The sequence below is a fragment of the Pristiophorus japonicus genome, chromosome 3 (genome assembly GCF_044704955.1).
Source record: "Pristiophorus japonicus isolate sPriJap1 chromosome 3, sPriJap1.hap1, whole genome shotgun sequence".
NCBI lineage: Eukaryota > Metazoa > Chordata > Chondrichthyes > Pristiophoridae > Pristiophorus > Pristiophorus japonicus.
Genome location: NC_091979.1, coordinates 326,489,233 through 326,500,130, shown reverse-complemented (window position 1 = coordinate 326,500,130; position 10,898 = coordinate 326,489,233). Strand labels below are relative to the sequence as shown.

Below are 10,898 nucleotides of genomic sequence, written 5' to 3'. Positions count from 1 at the left end.
TGTTTCCACCCGGTTTTGAACCGGGGACCTTTCGCGTGTTAGGCGAACGTGATACCCACTACACTACGGAAAAACTGGTGCAATAACATCGTTGGGAACATAACCAGAGCTTTAACCTCAACAGCTGGACTACACTTCTGGAGCTTGTGTCACGAGAATCGAATAACGGTGCGATATTTCGCAAGGTTGTGAGTGTGGCAGGAATTGATCCCGTGTTTCTCTGCCTTTATACATAGGAACAGGAGAGGCCATTCCTCAGCAAGTGGTTAGAATCTGGAATACACTTCTCTAAAGGGCGGTGGAGTCAGACTCAATCTTATCTTTCAAAACGGAGTTGGATAAGTATCCGAATGAAAAAAATTGCACAGCTGTGGGTAAATGACAGGGGAGTGAGACTTGTTGAGAGTTGGCATGGGCTCGACGGGCTGCATCCATTCCCTTATTCTTTGATTCGATAAGTTAGTGGCACATTTAATAGTGTGCATGTCAGCAGAATATTGAAAGGGACATGGATTCAGTCGACACAACGAGAGGCATCTGATTCAGAAGATTCGGGTGCACGAAAATTCGGGTTTAATGACTTTAAAAGCATCATTTTTCTTTTATGAAGATTCGGTCAGAGAAATGTTTGAAAAATAATTTTTTGCTGAAAAGGGCTCAGCACTTTATCATCTTTTTGGCTGTTAGGGCCACACTTCTTTTCGATGGTATTTTTCCAGAATGTATATTTTCTTTGCTGTTTCACAATAACCAGTCCCTTGCACTGCAGTCTATCTCACTGTTTCCAACGTCCCATGTACATGTTACCAGCAAGGAACATTTTGAAGCAGACTTCTAAAGCACACTGTCCAATATGGTTTATGGATTCAGAGGTAAAGTGCAGAGCACAGATAAGTTATTCAATTAAGGATTCTCCTTCAGTTAACATTTCTTTAGTTGTGCAAATGAAGATCATCAGTCAATTAATTATGTTTTCCCATGAAGGCAGGATAACATTTAATGATTATGCATTTTCTAAATAAAAGCCCATGTGATTCAGGGCGAAGTGGCAAATTGGTTCCAAATTTGGCTCAGAGGCAGGAAGCAAAGGGTAATGTTTGATGGGTGATTTTGTGACTGGAAGGATGTTTCCAGTGGGGTTCCACAGTTTTCAGTGCCAGATCAATTGCTTTTATGGTATTTATCAATGATCTAAACTTGATTATAGGTGTTATGATCAAGAAGTTTTCAGGTGTTATTAAAATAGGCAGTGGGTTGATAATGAAGAAGAAAGCTGGAGACTACAGGAAGATATCAATCAACTGATAAGGGGGTAGAGCAGTGGCAAATGGAATTTAATCCAGAGATGTGAGAGATCGCGCATTTGTGGAGGGCTAACAAGGAAAGGGAATACACATCAACTGGTATGACATTGAGAAGTGTAGAGGATAAAGGTAACTGGGATTGCTTGTCCACAGATCCCTGAAAGTAGCTGACCAGTTGGAAAAGTTGATTAAGAAGTCATATGGAATGATTGCATTTATTGGCAGAAGCAAGGAACAGAACAGCAAGTGGGTTGTGCTAGAACTGTATAAAATTCTGGTTAGGCCACAGCTGGAGTACTGCGTGCAGTTCTGGTCACCGCATTGAAGGAAGAACGTGAATACGCTGGAGAGGGAACAGAGGAGATTTACGTAGATGTTGCCGGGAGTGGAGCAACATTGCCATGAGGACAGATTGGATAGGATGGGTTTGTTTTCCTTGGAACAGAGGAGGCTGATGGGCGACCGCATTGAGGTGTATAAAAATAGGAGAGGCCTAGATATTGTTGTTTAAAAGGGTCTATTTCACATAGCGGAGTGGTCAACAACCAGGCTGCATAATTTAAAAGTAATTAGTGTAAGGGTTAAAGGGGATTTGAAGTGAACATTCTGCATGCAGATGTTTGTGGGGGTTTCAAACTCACTGCCTGAAAGTGTGGTGCAGGCAGAAAACCTCACCACATTTAACAAGTTCTTAGATGTGCACATGAAATGCAATAAGGTGCAGGGGGACACACCTGAAACTGGGCATTTGTTGGCCGGTGCAGATACGTTGGGCGTAAATGACTCCTTCCATGCTGTAAACCTCTATGATTATATAATTATCGGTTAGGATTACTTTCATGGTGCAAAACGTGGGAATCAGATAATTAATGCTGTTTCCAGTGAAGAAGTGTTCGTGCAAGCTGGGGCTCGAACTCAGGAAGCTGAGATGAAGCATCTTATGAGGCTGCTGTTCGGAGCACGGGGAGCGTTGTCTGGAACGGTGGCATTTTGCAGCCCAGTGAAGGGCGGTAAACCGCTGTTTGATGCTGCATTCTCCGCTTTCCGCCGGCAGCGGCTGATTGGAGAGTGTGGGAGCGGAAGTTAGGGCTTGTCCCGCCCTCACTCACTCTGGAGCTGAGGAAGAGCGATTAGTCGATGGGTTTGTTTGTGGCTTTAATTTTCTGTTGTGAAGCGTGGTGGCGTGGCAGGATCCTTCAATAATCTCTCACAGCTGACCTGAATGCACGGAATGTGCAGCTTTGAGATATGGTTTCTCCAGCGTCAGGGCTGGAAGCGGGAGGGAGTGAGAGACACTGTGTAGAATTTGAGTGTGAACAGAACTGTAGAGAGAAATCAGCAAATGGAACAGCATCGTGAGACACTGCACTCTGTTAATATTGAACCACGAATATGAATGATTTAATTTTAGCTAATCATTAATTGAACACGTTTGCATAATGTTTCCTCCCGGTTTCGAACCAGGGACCTTTCGCGTGTGAGGCGAACGTGATAACCACTACACTACGGAAATGCTGTGGAAGTCGCATTGTTGGGAACATAACCAGAGCTTTAACCTCAACAGCTGGACTACACTGATGGAGCTTGTGTCACGAGAATAGAATGACGGTGCTATATTTGGCAAGGTTGTGAGTGTGGCAGGAATTGATCCCGTGTTTCTCTGCCTTAATACAGAGGAACAGGAGTGGCCATTCCTCAGCAAGTGGTTAAAATCTGGAATACACTGCTCTAAAGGGCGGTGGAGTCAGACTCATTCTTATCTTTCAAAACGAGTTGGATAAGTATCCGAATGAAAAAAATTGCACAGCTGTGTGTAAATGACAGGGGAGTGAGACTTGTTGAGAGTTGGCATGGGCTCGACGGGCTGCAACCATTCCCTTATTCTTTGATTGTATAAGTTAGTGGCACATTTAATAGTGTGCATGTCAGCAGAATATCGAAAGGTGCGTGGATTCAGTCGGCACAACGAGAGCCATCTGATTCAGAAGATTTGGGTGCACGAAAATTCGGGTTTAATGACTTTAAAAGCATCATTTTTGTTTTGTGAAGATTCGGTCAGAAAAATGTTTGGGAAAATAATTTTTTGCTGAAAAGGGCTCAGCACTTCATCTTCTTTTTGGCTGTTAGGGTCAGACTTCTTTTCGATGGTATTCTTCCAGAATGTATATTTTCTTTGCTGTTTCACAATAACCAGTCCCTTGCACTACAGTCTATCTCACTGTTTCCAACGTCCCATGTACATGTTACCAGCAAGGAACATTTTGAAGCAGACTTCTAAAGCACACTGTCCAAAATGGTTTATGGATTCAGAGGTAAAGTGCAGAGCACAGATATGAGAAGAAGCTTGCAGGGAACATTAAGACGGATTGCAAAAGTTTCTATAGATATGTAAAGAGAAAAAGGTTAGTAAAGACAAATGTAGGTCCCCTGCAGTCAGAATCAGGGGAAGTCATAACGGGGAACAAAGAAATGGCGGACCAATTGAACAAGTACTTTGGTTCGGTATTCACGAAGGAGGACACGAACAACCTTCCGGTTATAAAAGGGGTCGGGGGGTCTAGTAAGGAGGAGGAACTGAGGGAAATCCTTATTAGCCGGGAAATTGTGTTGGGGAAATTGATGGGATTGAAGGCCGATAAATCCCCAGGGCCTGATGGACTGCATCCCAGAGTACTTAAGGAGGTGGCCTTGGAAATAGTGGATGCGTTGACAGTCATTTTCCAACATTCCATTGACTCTGGATCAGTTCCTATGGAGTGGAGGGTAGCCAATGTAACCCCACTTTTTAAAAAAGGAGGGAGAGAGAAAACAGGGAATTATAGACCGGTCAGCCTGACATCGGTAGTGGGTAAAATGATGGAATCAATTATTAAGGATGTCATAGCAGTGCATTTGGAAAGAGGTGACATGATAGGTCCAAGTCAGCATGGATTTGTGAAAGGGAAATCATGCTTGACAAATCTTCTGGAATTTTTTGAGGATGTTTCCAGTAGAGTGGATAAGGGAGAACCAGTTGATGTGGTATATTTGGACTTTCAGAAGGCGTTCGACAAGGTCCCACACAAGAGATTGATGTGCAAAGTTAGAGCACATGGGATTGGAGGTAGTGTACTGACATGGATTGAGAACTGGTTGTCAGACAGGAAGCAAAGAGTAGGAGTAAATGGGTACTTTTCAGAATGGCAGGCAGTGACTAGTGGGTTACCGCAAGGTTCTGTGCTGGGGCCCCAGCTGTTTACACTGTACATTAATGATTTAGATGAGGGGATTAAATGTAGTATCTCCAAATTTGCGGATGACACTAAGTTGGGTGGCAGTGTGAGCTGCGAGGAGGATGCTGTGAGGCTGCAGAGCGACTTGGATAGGTTAGGTGAGTGGGCAAATGCATGGCAGATGAAGTATAATGTGGATAAATGTGAGGTTATCCACTTTGGTGGTAAAAACAGAGAGACAGACTATTATCTGAATGGTGACAGATTAGGAAAAGGGGAGGTGCAAATAGACCTGGGTGTCATGGTACATCAGTCATTGAAGGTTGGCATGCAGGTGCAGCAGGCGGTTAAGAAAGCAAATGGCATGTTGGCCTTCATAGCAAGGGGATTTGAGTACAGGGGCAGGGAGGTGTTGCTACAGTTGTACAGGGCATTGGTGAGGCCACACCTGGAGTATTGTGTACAGTTTTGGTCTCCTAACCTGAGGAAGGACATTCTTGCTATTGAGGGAGTGCAGCGAAGGTTCACCAGACTGATTCCCGGGATGGCGGGACTGACCTATCAAGAAAGACTGGATCAACTGGGCTTGTATTCACTGGAGTTCAGAAGAATGAGAGGGGACCTCATAGAAACATATAAAGTTCTGACGGGGTTAGACAGGTTAGATGCAGGAAGAATGTTCCCAATGTTGGGGAAGTCCAGAACCAGGGGTCACAGTCTAAGGATAAGGGGTAAGCCATTTAGGACCGAGATGCGGAGGAACTTCTTCACCCAGAGAGTGGTGAACATGTGGAATTCTCTACCACAGAAAGTTGTTGAGGCCAATTCACTAAATATATTCAAAAAGGAGTTAGATGAGGTCCTTACTGCTAGGGGGATCAAGGGGTATGGCGAGAAAGCAGGAATGGGGTACTGAAGTTGAATGTTCAGCCATGAACTCATTGAATGGCGGTGCAGGCTAGAAGGGCCGAATGGCCTACTCCTGCACCTATTTTCTATGTTTCTATGTTTCTATTCAATTAAGGACTCTCCTTCAGTTAACATTTCTTTAGTTGTGCAAATGAAGATCATCAGTCAATTAATGATGTTTTCCCATGAAGGCAGGATAACATTTAATGATTATGCATTTTCTAAGTAAATGCCCATGTGATTCAGGGCGAAGTGGCATATTGGATCCAAATTTGGCTCAGAGGCAGTAAGCAAAGGGTAATGTTTGATGGGTGTTTTTGTGACTGGAAGGATGATTCCAGTGGGGTTCTGCAGTTTTCAGTGCCAGATCCATTGCTTTTTATGGTATTTATCAATGATCTAAACTTGAATATAGGTGTTATGATTACGAAGTTTTCAGGTGTTATTAAAATAGGCAGTGGGTTGATAATGAAGAAGAAAGCTGGAGACTCCAGGAAGATATCAATCAACAGATAAGGGGGTAGAGCAGTGGCAAATGGAATTTAATCCAGAGATGTTAGTGATAGCGCATTTGTGGAGGGCTAACAAGGAAAGGGAATATACATCAACTGGTATGACATTGAGAAGTGTAGAGGAACAAAGGAAACTTGGATTGCTTGTCCACAGATCCCTGAAGGTAGCTGGCCAGTTGGAAAAGTTGGTTAAGAAGTCATATGGAATGGTAGCATTTATTGGCAGAAGCAAGGAACAGAACAGCAAGTGGGTTATGCTAGAACTGTATAAAATTCTGGTTAGGCCACAGCTGGAGTACTGCGTGCAGTTCTAGTCACCGCATTGAAGGAAGGACGTGAATACGCTGGAGAGGGTACAGAGGAGATTTACGTAGTTGTTGCCGGGAGTGGAGCAACTTTGCTATGAGGACAGATTGGATAGGATGGGTTTGTTTTCCTTGGAACAGAGGAGGCTGATGGGCGACAGTATTGAGGTGTATAAAAATAGGAGGGGCCTAGATATTGTTGTTTAAAAGGGTCTATTTCACATAGCGGAGTGGTCAACAACCAGGCTGCATAATTTCAAAGTAATTAGTGTAAGGGTTAAAGGGGATTTGAAGTGAACATTCTGCATGCAGATGATTGTGGGGGTCTCAAACTCACTGCCTGAAAGTGTGGTGCAGGCAGAAACCCTCACCACATTTAACAAGTTCTTAGATGTGCACATGAAATGCAATAAGTTGCAGGGGGACACACCTAAAACTGGGCATTTGTTGGCCGGTGCAGATACGATGGGCTTAAATGACTCCTTCCATGCTGTAAACCTCTATGATTATATAATTATCGGTTAGGATTACTTTCATGATGCAAAACGTGGCAATCAGATAATTAGTGGTGTTTCCAGTGAAGAAGTGTTCGTGCAAGCTGGGGCTCGAACTCACGAAGCTGAGATGAAGCATCTTATGAGGCTGCTGTTCGGTGTACGGGGAGCGTTGTCTCGAACGGTGGCATTTTGCAGCCCAGTGAAGGGCGGTAAACCGCTGTTTGATGCTGCATTCTCCGCTTTCCGCCGGCAGCGGCTGATTGGAGAGTGTGGGAGCGGAAGTTAGGGCTTGTCCCGCCCTCACTCATTCTGGAGCTGGGGAAGAGCGATTAGTCGATGGGTTTGTTTGTGGCTTTAATTTTCTGTTGTGAAGCTTGGTGGCGTGGCAGGATCCTTTAATAAAAGCTGACAGCTGACCTGAATGCACGGAATGTGCAGCTTTGAGATATGGTTTCTCCAGCGTCAGGGCTGTAAACGGGAGGGAGTGAGAGACACTGTGCAGAATTTGAGTCTGTACAGAACTGCAGAGAGAAATCAGCAAATGGAACAGCATCGTGAGACACTGCACTCTGTTATAATTGAACCACTAATATGAATGATTTAATTTTATCTAATCATAAATTGAACACGTTTGCATAATGTTTCCGCCCGGTTTCGAACCGGGGACCTTTCGCGTGTGAGGCGAACGTGATAACCACTACACTACGGAAACGCTGTGGCAGTAGCATTGTTGGGAACATAACCAGAGCTTTAACCTCAACAGCTGGACTACACTTATGGAGCTTGTGTCACGAGAATAGAATGACGGTGCTCTATTTAGCAAGGTTGTGAGTGTGGCAGGAATTGATCCCGTGTTTCTCTGCCTTTATACATCGGAACAGGAGTGGCCATTCCTCAGCAAGTGGTTAAAATCTGGAATACACTGCTCTAAAGGGCGGTGGAGTCAGACTCATTCTTATCTTTCAAAACGAGTTGGATAAATATCCGAATGAAAAAAATTGCACAGCTGTGTGTAAATGACAGGGGAGTGAGACTTGTTGAGAGTTGGCATGGGCTCGACGGGCTGCAACCATTCTCTTATTCTTTGATTGTATAAGTTAGTGGCACATTTAATAGTGTGCATGTCAGCAGAATATTGAAAGGGACATGGATTCAGTCGGCACAACGAGAGGCATCTGATTCAGAAGGTTTGGGTGCACGAAAATTCGGGTTTAATGACTTTAAAAGCATCATTTTTGTTTTGTGAAGATTCGGTCAGAAAAATGTTTGGGAAAAGAATTTTTTGCTGAAAAGGGCTCAGCACTTCATCTTCTTTTTGGCTGTTAGGGTCACACTTCTTTTCGATGGTATTCTTCCAGAATGTATATTTTCTTTGCTGTTTCACAATAACCAGTCCCTTGCACTACAGTCTATCTCACTGTTTCCAACGTCCCATGTACATGTTACCAGCAAGGAACATTTTGAAGCAGACTTCTAAAGCACACTGTCCAATATGGTTTATGGATTCAGAGGTAAAGTGCAGAGCACAGATAAGTTATTCAATTAAGGACTCTCCTTCAGTTAACATTTCTTTAGTTGTGCAAATGAAGATCATCAGTCAATTAATGATGTTTTCCCATGAAGGCAGGATAACATTTAATGATTATGCATTTTCTATGTAAATGCCCATGTGATTCAGGGCGAAGTGGCATATTGGATCCAAATTTGGCTCAGAGGCAGTAAGCAAAGTGTAATGTTTGATGGGTGTTTTTGTGACTGGAAGGATGATTCCAGTGGGGTTCCGCAGTTTTCAGTGCCAGATCCATTGCTTTTTATGGTATTTATCAATGATCTAAACTTGAATATAGGTGTTATGATTACGAAGTTTTCAGGTGTTATTAAAATAGGCAGTGGGTTGATAATGAAGAAGAAAGCTGGAGACTCCAGGAAGATATCAATCAACTGATAAGGGGGTAGAGCAGTGGCAAATGGAATTTAATCCAGAGATGTGAGAGATCGCGCATTTGTGGAGGGCTAACAAGGAAAGGGAATACACATCAACTGGTATGACATTGAGAAGTGTAGAGGATAAAGGTAACTGGGATTGCTTGTCCACAGATTCCCGAAGGTAGCTGGCCAGTTGGAAAAGTTGGTTAAGAAGTCATATGGAATGGTTGCATTTATTGGCAGAAGCAAGGAACAGAACAGCAAGTGGTTTATGCTAGAACTGTATAAAATTCTGGTTAGGCCAAAGCTGGAGTACTGCGTGCAGTTCTAGTCACCGCATTGAAGGAATGACGTGAATACGCTGGAGAGGGTACAGAGGAGCTTTACGTAGTTGTTGCCAGCAGTGGAGCAACTTTGCTATGAGGACAGATTGGATAGGATGGGTTTGTTTTCCATGGAACAGAGGAGGCTGATGGGCGACAGTATTGAGGTGTATAAAAATAGGAGGGGCCGAGATATTGTTGTTTAAAAGGGTCTATTTCACATAGCGGAGTGGTCAACAACGAGGCTGCATAATTTAAAAGAAATTAGTGTAAGGGTTAAAGGGGATTTGAAGTGAACATTCTGCTTGCAGATGATTGTGGGGGTCTCAAACTCACTGCCTGAAAGTGTGGTGCAGGCAGAAACCCTCACCACATTTAACAAGTTCTTAGATGTGCACATGAAATGCAATAAGGTGCAGGGGTGCACACCAAAAACTGGGCATTTGTTGGCCGGTGCAGATACGATGGGCTTAAATGACTCCTTCCATGCTGTAAACCTCTATGATTATATAATTATCGGTTAGGATTACTTTCATGATGCAAAACGTGGCAATCAGATAATTAATGGTGTTTCCAGTGAAGAAGTGTTCGTGCAAGCTGGGGCTCGAACTCAGGAAGCTGAGATGAAGCATCTTATGAGGCTGCTGTTCGGTGTACGGGGAGCGTTGTCTCGAACGGTGGCATTTTGCAGCCCAGTGAAGGGCGGTAAACCGCTGTTTGATGCTGCATTCTCCGCTTTCCGCCGGCAGCGGCTGATTGGAGAGTGTGGGAGCGGAAGTTAGGGCTTGTCCCGCCCTCACTTATTCTGGAGCTGTGCAAGAGCGATTAGTCGATGGGTTTGTTTGTGGCTTTAATTTTCTGTTGTGAAGCTTGGTGGCGTGGCAGGATCCTTTAATAAAAGCTCACAGCTGACCAGAATGCACGGAATGTGCAGCTTTGAGATATGGTTTCTCCAGCGTCAGGGATGGAAACGGGAGGGAGTGAGAGACACTGTGAAGAATTTGAGTGTGAACAGAACTGCAGAGAGAAATCAGCAAATGGACCAGCATCGTGAGACTCTGCACTCTGTTAATATTGAACCACGAATATGAATGATTTAATTTTCGCTAATCATTAATTGAACACGTTTGCATAATGTTTCCGCCCGGTTTCGAACTGGGGACCTTTCGCGTGTGAGGCAAACGTGATAACCACTACACTACGGAAATGCTGTGGCAGCAGCATTGTTGGGAACATAACCAGAGCTTTAACCTCAACAGCTGGACTACACTTATGGAGCTTGTGTCACGAGAATAGAATGACGGTGCGAAATTTAGCAAGGTTGTGAGTGTGGCAGGAATTGATCCCGTGTTTCTCTGCCTTTATACAGAGGAACAGGAGTGGCCATTCCTCAGCAAGTGGTTAAAATCTGGAATACACTGCTCTAAAGGGCGGTGGAGTCAGACTCATTCTTATCTTTCAAAACGAGTTGGATAATTATCCGAATGAAAAAAATTGCACAGCTGTGTGTAAATGACAGGGGAGTGAGACTTGTTGAGAGTTGGCATGGGCTCGACGGGCTGCAACCATTCCCTTATTCTTTGATTGTATAAGTTAGTGGCACATTTAATAGTGTGCATGTCAGCAGAATATCGAAAGGGGCGTGGATTCAGTCGGCACAACGAGAGGCATCTGATTCAGAAGATTTGGGTGCACGAAAATTCGGGTTTAATGACTTTAAAAGCATCATTTTTGTTTTGTGAAGATTCGGTCAGAAAAATGCTTGGGAAAAGAATTTTTTGCTGAAAAGGGCTCAGCACTTCATCTTCTTTTTGGCTGTTAGGGTCACACTTCTTTTCGATGGTATTCTTCCAGAATGTATATTTTCTTTGCTGTTTCACAATAACCAGTCCCTTGCACTACAGTCTATC

General features: G+C 43.9%; 4 non-coding genes across 4 annotated transcripts; all 4 read right to left on the bottom strand.

Moving 5' to 3' along the window:
* trnav-aac (transfer RNA valine (anticodon AAC)) lies at positions 1–75 on the bottom strand. The gene has a single exon. It is a non-coding gene; the product is annotated as a tRNA-Val (tRNA).
* A 2,669-nt stretch (positions 76–2,744) lies between these two features.
* On the bottom strand, positions 2,745–2,817 carry trnav-cac (transfer RNA valine (anticodon CAC)). The gene has a single exon. It is a non-coding gene; the product is annotated as a tRNA-Val (tRNA).
* A 4,561-nt stretch (positions 2,818–7,378) lies between these two features.
* Positions 7,379–7,451, bottom strand: trnav-cac (transfer RNA valine (anticodon CAC)). The gene has a single exon. It is a non-coding gene; the product is annotated as a tRNA-Val (tRNA).
* Positions 7,452–10,123: 2,672 nt separating this feature from the next.
* trnav-cac (transfer RNA valine (anticodon CAC)) lies at positions 10,124–10,196 on the bottom strand. The gene has a single exon. It is a non-coding gene; the product is annotated as a tRNA-Val (tRNA).
* Between the last annotated feature and the right edge of the window lie 702 nt (positions 10,197–10,898).